Raw genomic sequence first — 17,644 nt, forward strand, 5'->3', positions numbered from 1 at the left:
GCACAGAAAGGGATTGGCAAGAATACGAGGCGCAAAACACCAGCTACTGGTAGACAGAACAGTCAGCCGAGGCTGCAAGACCAGACTGGGCAACCTGTGCACAGCCTGGATTGATTAAGAGGCCTATGACTCAATGCCCCTGTAGCTGTTGCTGTTCTGTGAGTCTATCGTGCAAGTGGTGTGATATGCCCATGTAGAAAGGACGGCACTGCAATGCTGGACTTGTCCTTACTCTGGGCTCCCTCTTTATTCTGGCAACTGGTACAGAGAAAACAGCACACAATCATCATTAACAGTGTGCAAAGCAACTGCAACATTCAGTTCACCAGCTTGGGAGTATTTTCCTTTTTTTTCTTTTCAAACATAACACTTAACAAATGACTAGGATATATTTATACAACACAACATCAACAAAGTCTTTCTTTTAAAAGTTCTAGCTGAAACCAAACCTGTGATCGTATAGTAGCAGTATTATTTATTTATTTTTCTCCTTTCTCCTAACCAACAACAACAATAACATATAAAACAGCTTTTCTATTATAAAACAATCATCATTGTTCAACCTTTTTTTTCCTATACAGCAGCATCAATTAAAACTTATACTTAACAGCGCCTACCTGGTAAAGAGAAAACAGCACACAGTCGTCATTAACAGTGTGCAAAGCAACTGCAACATTCAGCTCTGTTAAAAGGAATTAGAACAATTACAATCACACACACTGTAAATAAGTTCAATACACTTAAATCATTTGAGGAAACCGATTCCCTTCAAATGATTTGAGTAATCAACCCAAAACAAAAAATTAACTGATTTAGTCAAGTAAACTTAAAAGTAAAATTGTCACAATTTACTATATTGAGTCATCGCTACCTAAAGTGTTTAAGTATTCAATATTTCAAAAATAATTTGTTTTAAGTACAGTTAACTTAATACTAATAGAAAAAACTAAATTGTTTAAGTGGTGCTAATATTACAAAACTCACTTTTTTATGTAGTGTTTAATTAAAAGCGTCTTTTAATTAAATGTATTATTATTACTAAAACTTAATATGTCAAGGCAAACACACTCAAAACCAAAGACCACTAAAGTGTTTTTTGTTTTTTTTACTTTATTTATAACAAAACAAGACTTTTGTTTTCCTTTGAACAGTATTCCAATTTTTACACATGGCGCTTCTAAGTAGACATTTCTTTCAGAAACAAACACAATATTTCAGTTGTTCCTAGCCACTTTTTGACAAGAATTTATTTGTGGTCTCTGAGGTAGTTTTTTTTTTGAACAGTAAGTTTTTGTTTGCACAATTGGACTTCCAATAAAACATTTTCTTTAAAACAATCCTTTTAAAAGATAAAACTGTGTATCACAAGTAAAGAACTTTGGTGCGACACTCTGGGTAACAAGTTGTAACAGTAAAACTTATTTTCACAAATATTTTAACTTGGAAAAATAAAAACTATGGAATAAGGAATGGCCCCAGCGAGACAATGAAATTAAAGGAATAGTTCACTGATTTTACATAATAAGATATGTTCTTACCTTAGCTTTGACGAGTTGATGTGTACCAGTCTTGTCTTTGTGCGTGCCCTCAGTCATGCAAATGGAGCAAAGCCTCCCATATATTCCAAATACCTCCACTTTTTGCTCCTTTTAGAAGCTACCGAGCTCCCCACGTTTTCCCTATTTATGTAAAATTACATGAAAAGTGACAAGTTTAGTTTAACTAAATTTAACGTGTGGATTTTCTAAGCCGATAAGAAGGGGTACTATATTACAAGGTGTAATAACACTGTAGGAGCACTTCTTCATCCCCCAGTAACTCAGTCTATGCTCCAGAGTGCACTAGGGTTACTGCGCGCTTGTAATATAGTGCCCTTTTATCGGCTTAAAAATCTATACGTTAAATTTAGTGAAACTAAACTTAGATAGTGTAACTTTTCATGTAATTTTACATAAATAGGGAAAACGTGGAGGAGCTCGGTAGCTTCTAAAAGAGCAAAAAAAGTGGAGGTAGTTGAATATATGGGAGAGCCTTTCTCTCGCACAAAGACAAGACAGGTATGCATCAACTCTTCAAAGCTAAGGTAAGAACATATCTCAGTATGTAAAATCAGTGAACTACTCCTTTAAGCCCTGGTTTTGCCATCCACTAAAAACAAAAAAGACAATTACAAACACAATAATGACTTCCTGAACTTGAGAAAAAGCTGCTCAATGAAGAGTGAACATTCAATGTATCTATGCACACATTGAAAGCTCATTTTTAGCCTTTGGAGTTTTGGAGGAGGATCGTTTCGTCCCAGATTCAGCATAATCTGCTGGATAAACAGGAATGTATTCTTCATGCACTTTGGGTACTCCAAGTGGAGTGCATAAGTCAGTCCAAACAGGAGACACATTGCCAAAGGAAGACTGCAGATGGACTCCATTACCACATTGCCCTCTAGAAGGATCCCCAGCTGGGAGGGGTTCAGTTCTTGCTCTGGACTTCCGTTTTCACCATTGAAGATGATTCCTATTGGGATTTCAAGGTCACCATCAGCAGCATTCTACAGAGGGGGAAAAACTGTGAGTTAACCTGTTGGTGGAGAGTAACACAAGTATAAAAGGTCAAAGTATTGTATTTCTATAAATGCTCTTTATTATTTAAGTACAAGTTAATTGTTCAAAAAAAAAAAAAAACAGGAAAATTTGGGGAATCTGTAAGGCTTATTGTCATTATACAACTGTATAATGAAGTTTGTCCTCTGCATTTGACCCATTCTTCAATGTTGATAAGGCAGCAACCCGTCAAGAGAATGGGTTTTTGTAGATTGGCTGCAGGAGCCTGTACAGCAGGTTGCGACCTGGAAGGAGGATTAACCTGTTGTGCATATTTTTGTAATTTTTCTTTCATAAAGATGATGAGCTTCATCTAACACCGTCCACTGGTTCACTCTTCTACTCAGGTCCACTCCAGTTGTACATTCTCATTTCGCTCTCTGTAGAACATGTCTCACCCCATAGGCTGACCAGCAACAGCTTTTTCGGTTGCACTGCAAAGCCATTTAGACCTTTGTCCCCAGTCCCACCCAGTCCTTTTTTTTTTTCAGTTTTCTGAGTCATTAAAGGAATTGTGACAAATTGAAGGGCTTAAATGAAACTTAAAAGTTTTACAGTTTTTAAAGTTGGCATTAAGTTGTAATTTCTTGATCTTTTATCCACAAATTCATAAAAAATACAAAAAGTATGGACCAAAGCACATTTAACTCCAACACATAGAACAATTTGGGAGAAGCGCTGCGTGGGTACTAATGTACAACATGTGCAGAAATGTAGAACAGGTTTTCTTTGGAATGGGGTTCTTTGTAGATTCAGAAACTATTACACAAGCTAGTCTGTAGGGTAAATATAAAAAAGATTGTAAAGGTACCCACAGACAACAACAACAGAAACCAAGGCACTCTGTCTGTTATGAAAAAGTTACAAGCCTTTATTTTAACATGGCCTTCAATTAAAAAAATTACCCAATGCGTTTCAGCCAAGGTGGCTTTTATCAGAGTGCAGAAACAAAATGTTTTGTTATCTGTGGGTACCTTTACAATTTTACATTTACCAAATGGACTAGCCTGTGTAATATTTTATCACATTTAACTGCATGTTTTGATGACATTTTCAGCACTATTTTTTACTTTGTTTTGCACAATGATTTTGCCCAATTTGTGGAATATCCAAATTTAGCTCTATTCTTCTGCTTAATCTAATGTTTCAACATTTTTAGAAATGATAAATGCATACATTTAATTTCAGACAAAAAAACAACTAAATTTTGCATAAAATGTAAACTGTGTCCAAACATTCTGGATTAAAATATTGTGTGACCTATTCCTTACTGTATGTGTAATTTTGGGCCAAAAGCAAAGCAAACACTTCAAAGCTGATCTTAAAGTAATTTAAGTTGCAATTTCTATCCCTCCATGTCCAAATCACTACTATATGAGGTGGTCTCCCTGCTCAACCCTCTACACTCAGTATAGAGGTACTGTACATGGTACTAAAATGAAGGAAGGCTCATTTTCAAAAAGCCTGATGCCTTCAGCAATCACATTTCTTAACAGCAGATCCCAATGTACTCTGTCTACAGTATGATTGTTGTTGTTTTGTCTGTTTCTTTATTATTTATGCGCTGTGTACATGAAAAATTATTTCATTTTGGGAACAATAATATCTATAGTCTGTGGACAGCTTTATGACCCATCAACATTTTAAAAACCATGTGAAGGACTCTGTCTACATTGTATGTTTTACAGAATTTGTAAAACTGTTAAAAGGTCTCTCTTGCAAATGCGACTCAGAGTCTCAAGAGACATACCTGTGTAAATCAACAATAAAAATAATAAAATAAATAAATCTAGACCCATTTGTGTATGTTTTTGGAATATGGTAAACTAATAAACCAGTATATCAAAAGAAAAGGTAAAATTACAATATTCCTATATACTTACTTTTTGACTCGTAAAGAACTTGGAGGCATTGTCCCCAAGAATAATTGGAAGTCCCCTCAAGGCGTAACATCTGTTGACAGTGGGCTCCATGCTCTGCAACATGTTAAAACAGACACATTTACCACTTTAACTCATGAGATGAGACATGCTGTACAATTAAAAGAATAAAATATGATGCCAACTCACCTGCTTTTGCTTCCGAAGGTCTGCCAGTTCTTGGCCCACACGTCCTGTCTTTCTCGTGAAGACCTCTTCTAAGCCAGCATACAGACCATCCAGAGCAGAAAAGAATACTCCTATGAGACTTTTTCCAGTAATTCTGTTGAATTCCAAGTTGACCTATAAAACAAGCCCAGTTATTATTTTCAAAAATACAACTACATGAAAAACATAAAATAAAATCACAAACCTGGCTTTCAGTAAAAAGCGCTGGCCACCGCTGAACCATCTGGGTGATGTCAGGCTTATCCTTCACTACTTCTGCTCTTCTTAAGGCAAAAGTGGTGTTCATAGCATGTTTTATGATTGAAACATCCGGAGATTTTTTCTTCATTTCATCAACCATGGCTTCTCGGGCAGTTTCAAGACTAGCGCTATCCATTCCCTCTGGGAAGTCTGGGAGGAAGTTTACTTCTCCTTTTCGTGGTTTCTTTATGTTTTTGTGTGGAGGTTCACCATCAGAATTGCATTTTCCACGTTTGCCTGCATTTACAGTTACATCTGGGTGTCCCAGCTTGCGCATATCATTTCTGTAGTTGCCCATTTTAAATTTAAGGCTGTTCTTCCAACCTTGATAGCCAGATGATGAGCCTCGTTCTTTGAGGCATGGATGTTCCGCTACTAAGGCCTTTGCTACATCATCAATGTCCTCGTCTTCTGGGTAGGCTTTATAACTATAAATAGCCTCGGCCAGCCTGTCAAGGATGCAATGCTTCAGGTCTTTTGAGATTTTGAGGTAGGTTGCATCACGGAGGTATGTAAGATTTCCTTGGCGAAGTTGGTATTCTACACTAACGGAAAACTTTGGAATGATGAACGGGTCAGGCCACTCTTTGCGCACCTCCACCGATGATGATGAGACAGACAAGATCTCTGTATCTGCCTGGCTGCTTGTCTCACTAAAGCTGTCCAATACTGGCACTGGTGTAAGCGTTATGATTGGGATGATACGAATTGTTGGCTTCTCTGGAACTTCGGACATATCTCTCAGATTAACAGGAGCATTGTCAAATTCAGGCTCATCATATTGCAAAGTAAACTCGTAATTTGCTTGAATGGTTGTCTTGATCCCGTTGATTAAATCATCGACTGTATTAGGACGTGGATTTACCGTTAGTTTTCGAATGTCCCCTTCATTCACAATAACTCTCATGGTCATCTTCGTTTCTGCCATCTAGGGGACAAAACAGCATGTTCTAGCAAATTTATCTGACTCCAGTAAATAAATAAAGCTGGACATGTCCTGATTTAGATGGCCAAGGCTATATGATTAATTAATTTTCTTCTCCAGTGCCAAATAAAAAGCAAAATTCAAACATTCGCCCTCCTCTGGACAATGTAAGAAGAGGACGTATGTATGAATTTGGCTTTAGTGACTGACTAACCACAACTGGGTAGCCAGTTTGGATGAATATTATAACATCAGCCATCTAAATCACTTCATGTTCAGCTATATCATTTTTTCAGATTTTGTGTATTTATCCACTACGATTTTTGAGTATTCTTGTTTGATTTGTTTTAACAAAGTACAAATCGCTTGAGAGTAACCATAAGCTTCCCTTGTATTTTGTAAGTACATAGCGGGAAAACGTCAGTCAAATCAGACCACTTTGTCACACAAAATGAACCCAAGGAGTGACATAACTCGTAGGACCGAATGTGCTCCTCATACCATGCGGTCATTTTTCTGCAGACAAACATGATTTCAGTGTTTGAAGCAATGATATGTGTGATCTGACCAAAAGCAGGCAGACCTGAACAGGAACCAATGCAGAGGATCATATCTACATTATATTTGATTCCATCGATGCAGACTGATGATGCAACAAGTACTGATCCAGGAGCAGATATACTTTGAGGGAGAGCTCTCTGAACATCAATGGAGTAAGATGAGACCAAAACCTTAGAAACTTTTGTCAGCTCAACTGGTGGCCTGAAAAATGAATTGCAGTCCAAATAATAACTAATTGCTTTCTGATGTTTCATTGCAAGCGTCAATGCCACATTTTTGAAGTTCTGTGCTTCCCTTATAGCTCTTTTGAAAAATTTATGTTTCCCCTCAAAGCGTATAGTCCAAACATCAGTTAATGGACCAAATTTTCTTATCAGCTGAGGGTAGTGTTCTACGTAATGGTGCTTTGGCCGCAATCTAAAGCTAGGGAATGTTGCTTGCAGCAGTTCTCTGTGTTCCTGCAGTTTGCTGTCAAGAAAACACAGCGTTTCCTCCGTGTGTTTAGGCATTACCACTAGCTCCACAATGTCCTTGAGTAGCATGAGAATGTCCCACGCTCTGACTCCTTTTGGAACACGGTGGCCTATGAGAAACGGTAATAGTCTGATTAAAGACCAGTTTTCATGGCCATTACCACCGATGGTCCCTTTGGCTGAAAATCCTTTACTGATTGTTTGTGGCTGATCAGTCTTGTCCGAAAAAGTATAGTCAAATGTTTTAATAGCCTGATTTACTTCATCAAGAGAGAAAAACTTCTGGCTAATCAGTTCTGACAGGCACAGAGATAATTCTACTGGGACAATCCCTTCCAAAACATCATGTAAAATGTCAGGAGGATAACCCTTGACGACATGGAAATGTTCCAGTTTCTCTGTAAGAGGCAGGGCTCTAGAGTGCGACCAATTTGGTCGCAAATGCGACCAAATTTTTCCGTGGTGCGACTAAAAAAAAACATTTGGTCGCACCTGTTTGGGTAACAAAAAAAAAATCTCTGCAACTCTCCATGTGGTCAACAACAGACAGACATTATGCCCCTATCGTGGACTAAACCAATCAGAGATAGTCAGGGGCGGGACCTCTCTGATTGGCCGTGGTCCAGTGGAAAGTGCAGGTAGAAGAGGGAGGTGAGTAGCTTTAATAAGGCGATATCAATTCATTAACGGATTCCACACAAAGACGTAAACACAGAGCGACCCAACGCATCAGAATCGGCTTTGTCTTTCTCGGCTTTCTCACCGGACGGCCCGCAGACGGACACGCTGTCGGAGCTTAGCGATTCTGATGCGTCGGGTCCGCGCTGTGTTTACGCTCTTTTGCGCTGATTCTGAGCTGCAGGTTTTGTCTCTCCAACGAAAATTCGCCGAGCCAAAAAGAAGCAGCAAACTGCTCTTCACATTTGATCAATGTCGTCATGAATTCCCTCTGACTTTTGCTGTTTTGCTTCCACCACGATAAAAATTACACTTCCTACACAGCTCTCTGTGTGTACTTCAAGAACAGTTTCCCGTCTCAAATCTCTGTTTTCTGGATTATTCATTCGCTTATTACCCACCAGTCTACCGTTGTTTACAGCGCTGTCTTTTTCTTTTTTCATGTAAATGACGTCCGACAAGAAAGCCTAATTTCTGCTGTTCAATACTGAAGAAATTTAAACTTCTTAAAATTATGCAAAATTGCAGAATATTGCAGAATATTTTTAAGGTTATCTGCTATAAAAAGCCAGACCAGGAAAATCTCCTTCATGTTTTTCTATGTTTTATTCTCAGTTACTTTTACACAAAGGCATCTGCTGTGATGTTCACAATTCTGATGAAGTCTCACAAGTGTCAGTACTGATAAATGATCAGAATTATAATATTTCTGACTGTCTGAGGCTAAACTGAATGGAATCAGGACTTTGAGAACCAGAATTGAATGGATTATAGAAATCAGTGATGATACCCAGCCCTAGTGAGCAGCCTAGGCCTGACAGAAGTGGATGTAGCTGTGGGTAATAAGAAAAGATGAAAAGAACTATTGATAACTTTTGTGTCAAGTTAAGGCCTGATCCGTCTGAAATTCATAGCCAGCTCTGACACAGTGCCATCAATCTTTGAATGCTGAAAAAGCAGCAGTGTATCCAGAAAACACACTTCATGCTGCAATAAATGCACTGCCCAAGTGTCCCCTCTCTCCACTGCCTTTCAGCAGCATGCAACAGCAAACAGGTCGTCAGAGGAGGCCAAAATGATGATTAAGTTTAACATTTTCTACAATATTGACAAAGCACTTTAAGCACAACATTGTTAGTTAATAATTTAGAAATGAATATTGTCTGTATGGACTTCCCCCCCCCAAAGAAGGTGCACATGTAAAACTGTGGTGTTAAGCGAAGCGGTTGAAAAATTTGAGTGCGCCTAACTTTTGTGCCGGTACGCCTAACTTTTGTGCCGGTACGCCTAAATTTTTTAAGTTAGGCGTACCGGTGCGCCCATGTCAAAAAGTTAGTCTAGAGCCCTGAGAGGGCATACACCTTTTACACCAGTGTTCTGACAAAACTGTGGGTCTTTTAACACATCTTGAACATGCCTGTCGTGATTTATTTGGTCTCTGATCTGAAAGACACCAGAGCATGCATCATTTTGTTGGATGTCACTTTTGGATGCCATACAGAATCTGCAAAATTTCTGAACTGTAAAGCTTTCTTGAAAGCCTGCAAGAGAATGGGCTGCAAGGTTGTTGGCAACAACAAACGATACTGTTCCTTTGATACTTGCACCTAACTTTTCCACAAAAACACCGTGCTTTTCTAATGTGGCCAAATCATTAATTAGAGGCTCAAGCACTTTCCGATATCCACACTGTTTAATAGTGGTGGTGTTGCAAAGGAGACCAAGCTGAATGCAGTTGAGTGTAGATCTATACTTTGCAGGTAGATTAGCAATAGTCCAGTACACGGCGCACATTTTATGTTTTAGTTTCGAGGTTCCCAGTGGATTTGCTACCTCGAAGTCATCTAGGTACAGGATAAGCGCAATGGTGAACTCATCCCCTGAAAGTAGTGTATTTTCTTTGAAATGCTCCCCATCAGCATATGAAGTAAATTCATTTGAGGCATGCAGGTTCTCTGCCATTGCTTTATCCAAAATTTCACTTTTGTTTAACAGTTTTGTCAACATACTTTGTATGGGCACGTACACAACTGTTTTTGTGCCTTTTGCTACACGATATTCTACTGGCATTACCAAGGGAAACTCATTTCGTACATAGGCAGCTCGTCTTTTCTGGGTGCTCATCTTTCCATGTTTTCCACACAATGATGTCATAACATTGCTCTCAGAAACAGCACCAACAATTTCTTTTACAAGTGAATCATCCACATTTGGATAAAATTTTATCAGCACAGACTTGACATTACTGAAATAAAGTGGCTGTGACATGTCATGTATTTGGCAAAGGTACTCAATCACTTCTTGGGTAGCACTTTCTGGGATATGCAAAATAGTTTGCATTTTCAATAACAGAGATGCTACATTGTGCTCAAGTTGTTTTCTTAAATCATCTACATCATCATCAGAGGCTTCTGACAAGGTTTCTAGGTCTTCGGGTTCAGATGTTTGCATTTGCTCTTCTTCATTTTCACTTTCATTTGCCACTTCATCACGTACAATTATTTCAGGCTTGAAATCCTTCCAAGATTGCTCTTTGTGCATTTTACTTTCGTGCGAGTTGAATGTGGCATACACACTAGTTTGAAAGTCACAGTATTTAAATGGGCATTGAACATTGTGATTTACTTTTAAATGTGTACTTCGTAGATGACCCAAATATTCTCTTTCAGAGCAAGATACAATGAAGTCACATGACATGCAGCAGAAATTTACATTAGGGTTTGTTGGTTGCTGATCTGTGATTTTAGAGTGAAATCTGGATAGATGTATTTTAAGTGCATTCAAAGACTTGAACGTACATAAACATTCTTGATGTAAGCAAGGAAAAGGCTCAGTTCTTGTGTATGTCCCATGTTTTAGCCTTAAATGTTTCAAGAGCTGTCCTCTCTTCTCACAGATGAAATTGCAATACTTGCATTTCCACATCATGTTTGCATAATCTTTAAAATCTGCAAACGTACAAAAATGATTACTGATTAAAAAGCTGTATTTATAAGACAGCAAGTGTACATTTGGTTTTTCTGTAACGACAAGTGGTGGCTGTTTATTTTATAAGTTGAAGGTGTCTGAGTGTCCAAAGGTTTAATAAAATATTGATTGCAATTTAGGCCAAACAAACTGTATTGGATTTAGAAGTCTCTGCATTCTAAATTCATGACCAGTAAATCCTCATCATTATCAATCTGTTAATACATACAGCACTTTGATTCATATTGTGTAGGGATTACTGTATGCTCTATAATTAACTTGCATTGCCTGTGGAAACCCCTACTTTTTAAATAATGTCAAGTGAAGTTTCTTTCTGTGTACTATCATTCACCTTTATGGTAGGTATTCCTGGTTCCAACCTTTTTTCCTGGTTTATGTTGTTTCTTTCCTGAGGATAAAAACATAGAAAAAAATAAACATACAATATTGGTTTCTACAAGTTTTTAGAACATTTTAAATTCATTCATATTACTTTGAGCAACTGTATCCCCCACCCACCACAACAGCAACCTTTTCTGTGTAAACTTACCTTTATGGCAAATATTCCTGGTTCCAGAAACCTGGTTTATTTAGGTATACAGTGGTCCTTCGCTATTTCGCGGTTCACCTTTCACGACTCGCTGTTTCACGGATTTTTTTTGTGCAATTTTGAATGCATTATTTTACAGTTTATGAAGCACGACGTGTTCTGCGTTCTGATTGGCTGAGGACCGTGACTCCTGTACGGCACAGAATGCTTTCAGTTTGTCAAATGAAGTGCTATTTGTCACATCCAAACCTCAGTAAAGTGTTAAGTCCAGAGAGGAAAAAACACGAGTTTTTCTGAAACACGAGTCCCGCTTTGCAGAGTTCAGTACAATGTAGCCGCACGGAGCAGCGAGGGCCGAGGACGAGACGCTGCTCAGCTCTGTATGGCGCTGCTGCAGCGGCGCACATGTTAATAAAGTAAACTTTACGAGAGGCCGTACAGGTGCAGAGGAGCGGTGTTCAGCCCCTCGAGCCTCAGCGAGGGGCTGAGCGCCAAGAGCGGCTGTGCAGAGAATAATGACAGGTTTATTTGTCCGTGTGAACGGCTGGAGGTGCCGGCCGTGCTCTGGTCCTCCTCCTCTGACCGGGCCGGAGTCCGGACCCGGCTAACCCTGAACACGGTTTGGATGTGCTCACATCACACAATGGAACCGCAGCGGTTTGGATGGACGAGGAAGATGCTAGAACCATTACGCGATGAGCAGGGGTTAAGGCTGTGAGGGTTACAGCCTTAAAACATTTATAATAAATACTTTTCACTACTTTGTGGATTTCACTTATGCGGGTTGTTTTGGGATGTAACCCCGCGGTAAACGAGGGTTCACTGTAGATTGAATTAGCGTGCACATTTGCGTAATGTAACATGCAACTATTTTTGCTTAAAGTTGAAATACAAAGATTTAACTCACCAGTTTGTGTGGAGGTTTGAGGAAAAGTACTCCCTATCGACTGTAGACTGAAACAAACATGTCCAATCCCAGGCAAAACCACCAAAAACAACTTGTCTTAATTTTTCTGACAAACAAGTCCAGACGTCTCTTCGGTTCCAGTGCCGGGAAAAATATGGGAGGGGCAACAAAAACTTAAAAATAGTGAAAGTGCTTTCAACTAAACATAATCAGTAAACATCAAATTTACTTTTATTATTTGAGTGTTGAGTTTAAAACTTATTCTCTTATAAAAAATTGAACTTAAACTATTTATTAGAATAAACTTAAAATAGAAAGGACCATGTTAAATGTATTCATTTTAGTGCATCACATGCAAAACAATATAGGTTAAGTGCAAAAAGCTTCCACCAATGAGTTCTGTCTGACACAGTTATATGATTTTAGTTTTACAAAGAAAATTAATTACCATCAGTGATTATAGCTAAACCATTTGAATGCAAATAACTTTTGGGATTACAGTGCAGAGAAATATTAGAGCTGAGTGCAAGTCAAAAAGCACCCGACTAGCTAACGAGTATTAGCTTAGCTTAGCATGCTAACTAAAAATGCTACTCGTGAATAAAGTTACTACCCATGCATCAAAATGCCTGTAACTTTCAGGATACATGTAAGTACTACTTACAATCAAAATACATGTTGACAATTACCACTATAAGAATGTTTTCATTAATACACATACACAATTGACAACAGTATCGCTCACAGGCACCTACCACCAGCTTGGGAGTATTTTCCTTTGCTGAGGCATGTGCTGTGCAGCAATTTGGAACCTTAACAGTTGCAGTTGCGGTGTTTGTCCACCAGGTGGCTCCAACTATTCACAAAGCACATCAATTTTGAGGAAATTCATTAAGCTATTTTCTAACTCTGTTACATCCACCCCCGCAGAATTTCGCTCAAAATTATAGATGCACAACCCACAGCATCCACCAAAATCAACAAAACAAAAGAGAGACCCAAAAGAAAACAGACCCGACATGGTTATATAGACACACCAACTCAAGAAGTATCCCCAAAAGGATGAAGCAGAGTGAGCGGCGCCAACTCACTACCAGCTCCTGGATGCGGGATGCCGTCTACACCCCACACAAACCATGCCCCACAGAAAAAGAAATGTCCCCGCATCGGGACCGAAGTTCAAACACAGTGGTGCAATGGCAAACCAGAATGGAACAAATACACCAAACTGGAAACCACAATGTAGAAGAAAAACCTTACTGAAAAGCCTGACGTATTGACTTAGAGACTTTGCCAATTATCTGACTTGCATCATTGACGACCTCTTGAGTGGACATTACATGGAGCAACCGATTGACTGGTTTGACAATGCGCCCAAAACGAGATCTGACTGGTTGTACATCGCCAGGATGTACTGTCGAAATGCCTCCTGTACTGAGCCAACAGAGATGGGAAGAGCTTCTCCAACTAGGTCGCTATAAGGGCAGCAAAGCAACCTCTCTCCAACAGCCAACTTTACAAACGGTCGACGGCTTAGTGCATCTGCGACAATGTTCTTAGAACCAGGGACATATTTGATATCAAACTCATAAGATGCCAGCTTCGCCACCCACTGCTGCTCACAGGCGTCCAGACGAGGTTTAGTCATAATGTGTGTAAGCGGATTATTATCAGTCCACACCGTGAAGGCATGTCCCTTGAGCCGGTGGCTAAACTTGCCACACACAGACCATTTCAACGCAAGGAATTCAAGGCGATGAGCAGGGTACTTCCGCTGGGCACGGGAAAGGGATTTACTGGCAAATGCAACTGGTCTAGCCACAAAATCACCTTCCTGAACTTGTGAAAGAACTGCTCCCAGCCCATCCAAGGAGGCGTCGGTGGACAAGACAAAAGGGCGAGCAAAGTCAGGATGGGCCAAAACCACTGAGGACACCAAAGCAGCCTTCAGATCCTCAAATGACTGTTGATGATCATGTGTCCAGTCAGTAGGTGTCAGCTTCCGAGATTGCATAGCACGGCCCACACGTGCCCGCCCCTTGCGCTTCTGCTTCTGGCCAGACAGAAGGTCAAAGAGAGGCCTTGCCAAGGCAGAATAGTTGGGCACAAAATGCTGGTAATAGTTTACCATCCCCAGAAATGATCTGACACGGGACTGTGACGGGGTGATCCCATCAGGCTCCATTAGGTCCGCAATGGTCATATTGCTGACAGCCTCGACCTTAGCAGGGTCTGTGGACACACCAGACTCATTAATGATGTGCCCGAGGAATTTCACCGACCTCCTGAGAAGCCAGCACTTCTTTGGGGCCAATTTCAGGTTGTGTTGGCAAAGTCGGCTGAAAACCATTTCCAACCTCTCCAAAGCCAACTCCTCAGATGGTGCAAAGACCAACAGATCATCAAGGTAGCACAGCAGGCTGAGGAAATTTTGATCGCCAAAAATGCAGGTCATCATTCTCATGAAGCTGGCTGGGCTGTTGCACAAACCCTGAGGGAGGCGGTTATACTCATACAAACCCATGGGTGTTGTGAATGCAGAGTATTTGCGATCCTCCTCATGTAGCGGCATGTTATAGAAGCCAGAAGTTAAGTCCATTGTGCTAAAAAACGCATTGCCACCAAGGGCTGCCAAGCAATCAGCTTGATGTGGCAGGGGATGAGCGTCCTTTAGCGTTTGCCTGTTGAGCCACCGAAAATCGGTGCACACTCGCAAGTCACTATTTCTCTTCCACACAAGGACAAGAGGTGAGGCAAACTCGCTAGTAGACTTCCTGATTATGTCTCTCTCCTCCATCTCGTTAAGAACCTGGCGGAGCTTGTGGTATTCGGCAGGAGGCACACGCCTGTAGGGGAGACGAAATGGCCTGTCATCTGTCAGTCGAATCCTATGTACAAAGCCCTTAGCCTCACCACAGTCCAGATGATGGCGAGAAAAGACATCTTGATAACTGACCACAAGGTCAGCCAACTTTTCTTGCCAGTCCGATGACACATCACAGGATTTCAGGTCCAGGTCACCCAGACCAACACAGTCCAGCCTCTCCTGTACAGTACCAACATCCACTGTGGGGACAGATGTCCCAGTGGGCTCTGCACGAGTAGACTGTTGATTGAGCTCTGGAACCTCCGTATCCTCCAATGCAAGGCAGGTGTAGACATCAGCAAGCTTGGCATTCCTCCGCAGAATAACAGGGTTGTCTGTGATGTTGAGGAGCTTGAGTGGGACCCACCTGTCTCCCCAGAGAGGAGTCAGCACTCTAGCGACCATGATGTCCCTGGGTGCAGAGCAAGAGGTGGTTGGCTCAGTAACCACAGTAGAGCCGGGAGATATCTTAACATCTTTAGGAAGTTTCCCCCATACAAGAAACTCACTGTTACCTGGCAGGGTGACAGCCCTGTTGCACCTGACTGTGCCCACTTTGTCTGGTACCTCAGTACCAGACCAGCGTTCCAGGCCAGCAAGCAGAGAGAGGAACTGTTCAAGTTCCTGATGACCTGAACCCGAAGTCGAAACTGCCTCCCAGTAGCTTGCATCTTTCTTGAACTGACGGATTAAATGTCTGATGACATTCGAGCCAACAATTAAGTCATCTCGTTGATTCTCAACAACAAAGGTTGGAACCAAGATATGACACCCATACACTTCCATGTCGAGCTCGACCACTGATTTAGGCTTCACTCGTACACCACCACAGCCAACAAAAACAACAGTGGGTGCCCCCTGATTGCTCAAATCAATAGCACCAGCAGCAGCAAGCCTCTGCAGTGCTACTTCACTCAAGGAACAGGCCATTGAACCACTATCCAACATAGCACCAAGGGATGCCTTGCCTCCGATTGTAACAGGAGTGTAGAACAGGCTGTCACTGCTGCTGATTCTCTGTGTGTCCTGAAAAATAACTCTCTCAGACTTGTCTAAGTCCTTTACATTCTCATACAGCTCTGCTGCATCATGTGTGTGGGAGTGTTCCGCATGACCTGTACAGCCTCCCTCAAAGCACAGGTCGTCTAGTTTCCCTGGGCATTGTTACCCGTAGAGGCCCCATTGGCACACGAGCGACGTGTGTGACCGGGCTGAAAGCATGTGAAACAGAGTCGGGCGAAGCGGCAATGAGACTGTGTAGTGTGGTCCTCCATATTACAGACCTGACAGCTCCTGCCATTGAACAAAGGGGCCCGGTTCTGTACTCGTCTGCCACCCTGCCGTGAGGGGGAATGTCCATCCCCAGCCTTCACTTTATTCAACAGCTCCCTGAGCATTGACATCATCTCGCCAAGCACAGCATTATCGCTGGGCTGCTGACTGTGGGGGAACTGCTGCTCAGGAGCAGGGAGAGCAGACTGCTTCTGGTAATGCAGGGGAATAGTCTGACATCTATTCTGAGATGAGGTCGTCGGATTCCGTTCCCCATCCTGTGACAATAGAGGAGGAACTGTGGGACAGCTTGGAGCGAGAAACGTCTGCTGCTTCTGGGACAAGAGAGGAGAGGGTGAGACAGAGGGTCCTACCCCAGGAGACGGGGGTGAGGTAGGAAGTGAGTCAACACCAGAAGACTTCCTGTCATCGTTATTCAAGAGCTCAACACGCGTGTCATCACGAATTAGCGCTGCTGCATGGGCCCCAACCACACGCACTCTCACAGAAGACACCCTCTCGCGCCGATACTCATCTATCCTCTCCTGAATCTCCTTGCACGTCCACTCATGTATCTGCTTGTACTTAAACACAGATGCAAGCTCAGGATCTGGGCAGTGTTTCACAAACATTTTAGCGATCTCACCACCAATGTCCTCCATTCGTCTGCCCTGATGCTTCAAACCTTCCTCAGCCATATCAGCAGCCTTGTTGAGGCGTATCCAGTAATCAACAGGATTCTCCCTGTGAGAAGGCAGAGTCGAGTAGAAGTCCTGCAGGGGTAGGCAAGAGGAAGTGTTGCTGAAGTACCTTATCAGCATGTTGAATATGACATCAGGGGCGCAGGAAGTAATAAGCGCAGGATCACTTCTCAAGCCTATCTTAACTACATCCCTGGCCTTCCCCATTAGCCTCCCCATCACCTCCTCTGTCTGCAATGACACATCAAGACTCTGCTTTCTGATGTATGATTTCATCAGCTCAACCCATTCAGTCACTGTGTACTTGTCTGTACCATCACCCCTGAAAATGACAGGCTCCCTGTTGGATTTTACAATAACGCTGAATTGAGTGTTCTCACTTGGCGTATTCGTATTGCCACCCGAATGGGAAGTCTGGTTATGTGAGTGAGCATCATTTCGGTCAACATCACCAACAGCTCCACTAGACATAAGTCTGGCCGCAATAGATTCACCTATCTGTGAACCAAGTTGAAAGATCATGTCACTAAACTGGTTTAATGATTCATTCCCATCACTAGGAGTGGAGTGACATGCTTCGCCCCACAAAAATTGCCCCACGGGAGACTCATCTGGATCTACACCCGACCCAAAGGCTCCAACCCTCCCAGGCAACACAGGTGAAGCTCCCTCATCCCTCCCAACTGACCCATGTGACAGTAAATGAGTATGTGCTGCACCTCTACCCCGCCCAACAGAGGAGCGAACATTGTCACATATATCACTCAGCTGGAATTTGCTTGCCATATTAGCATAT

General features: G+C 41.7%; 1 long non-coding RNA gene across 1 annotated transcript; it reads right to left on the minus strand.

Moving 5' to 3' along the window:
• Nucleotides 1–2,259: 2,259 nt before the first annotated feature.
• Nucleotides 2,260–11,039, minus strand: LOC120439442. The gene is made up of 2 exons (XR_005612643.1): nt 10,905–11,039; nt 2,260–2,548 (listed from the first exon to the last, which is right to left on the minus strand). It is a non-coding gene; the product is annotated as an uncharacterized LOC120439442 (long non-coding RNA).
• Between the last annotated feature and the right edge of the window lie 6,605 nt (nt 11,040–17,644).

Source organism: Oreochromis aureus, linkage group 3 (assembly GCF_013358895.1).
Source record: "Oreochromis aureus strain Israel breed Guangdong linkage group 3, ZZ_aureus, whole genome shotgun sequence".
Lineage (NCBI taxonomy): Eukaryota > Metazoa > Chordata > Actinopteri > Cichliformes > Cichlidae > Oreochromis > Oreochromis aureus.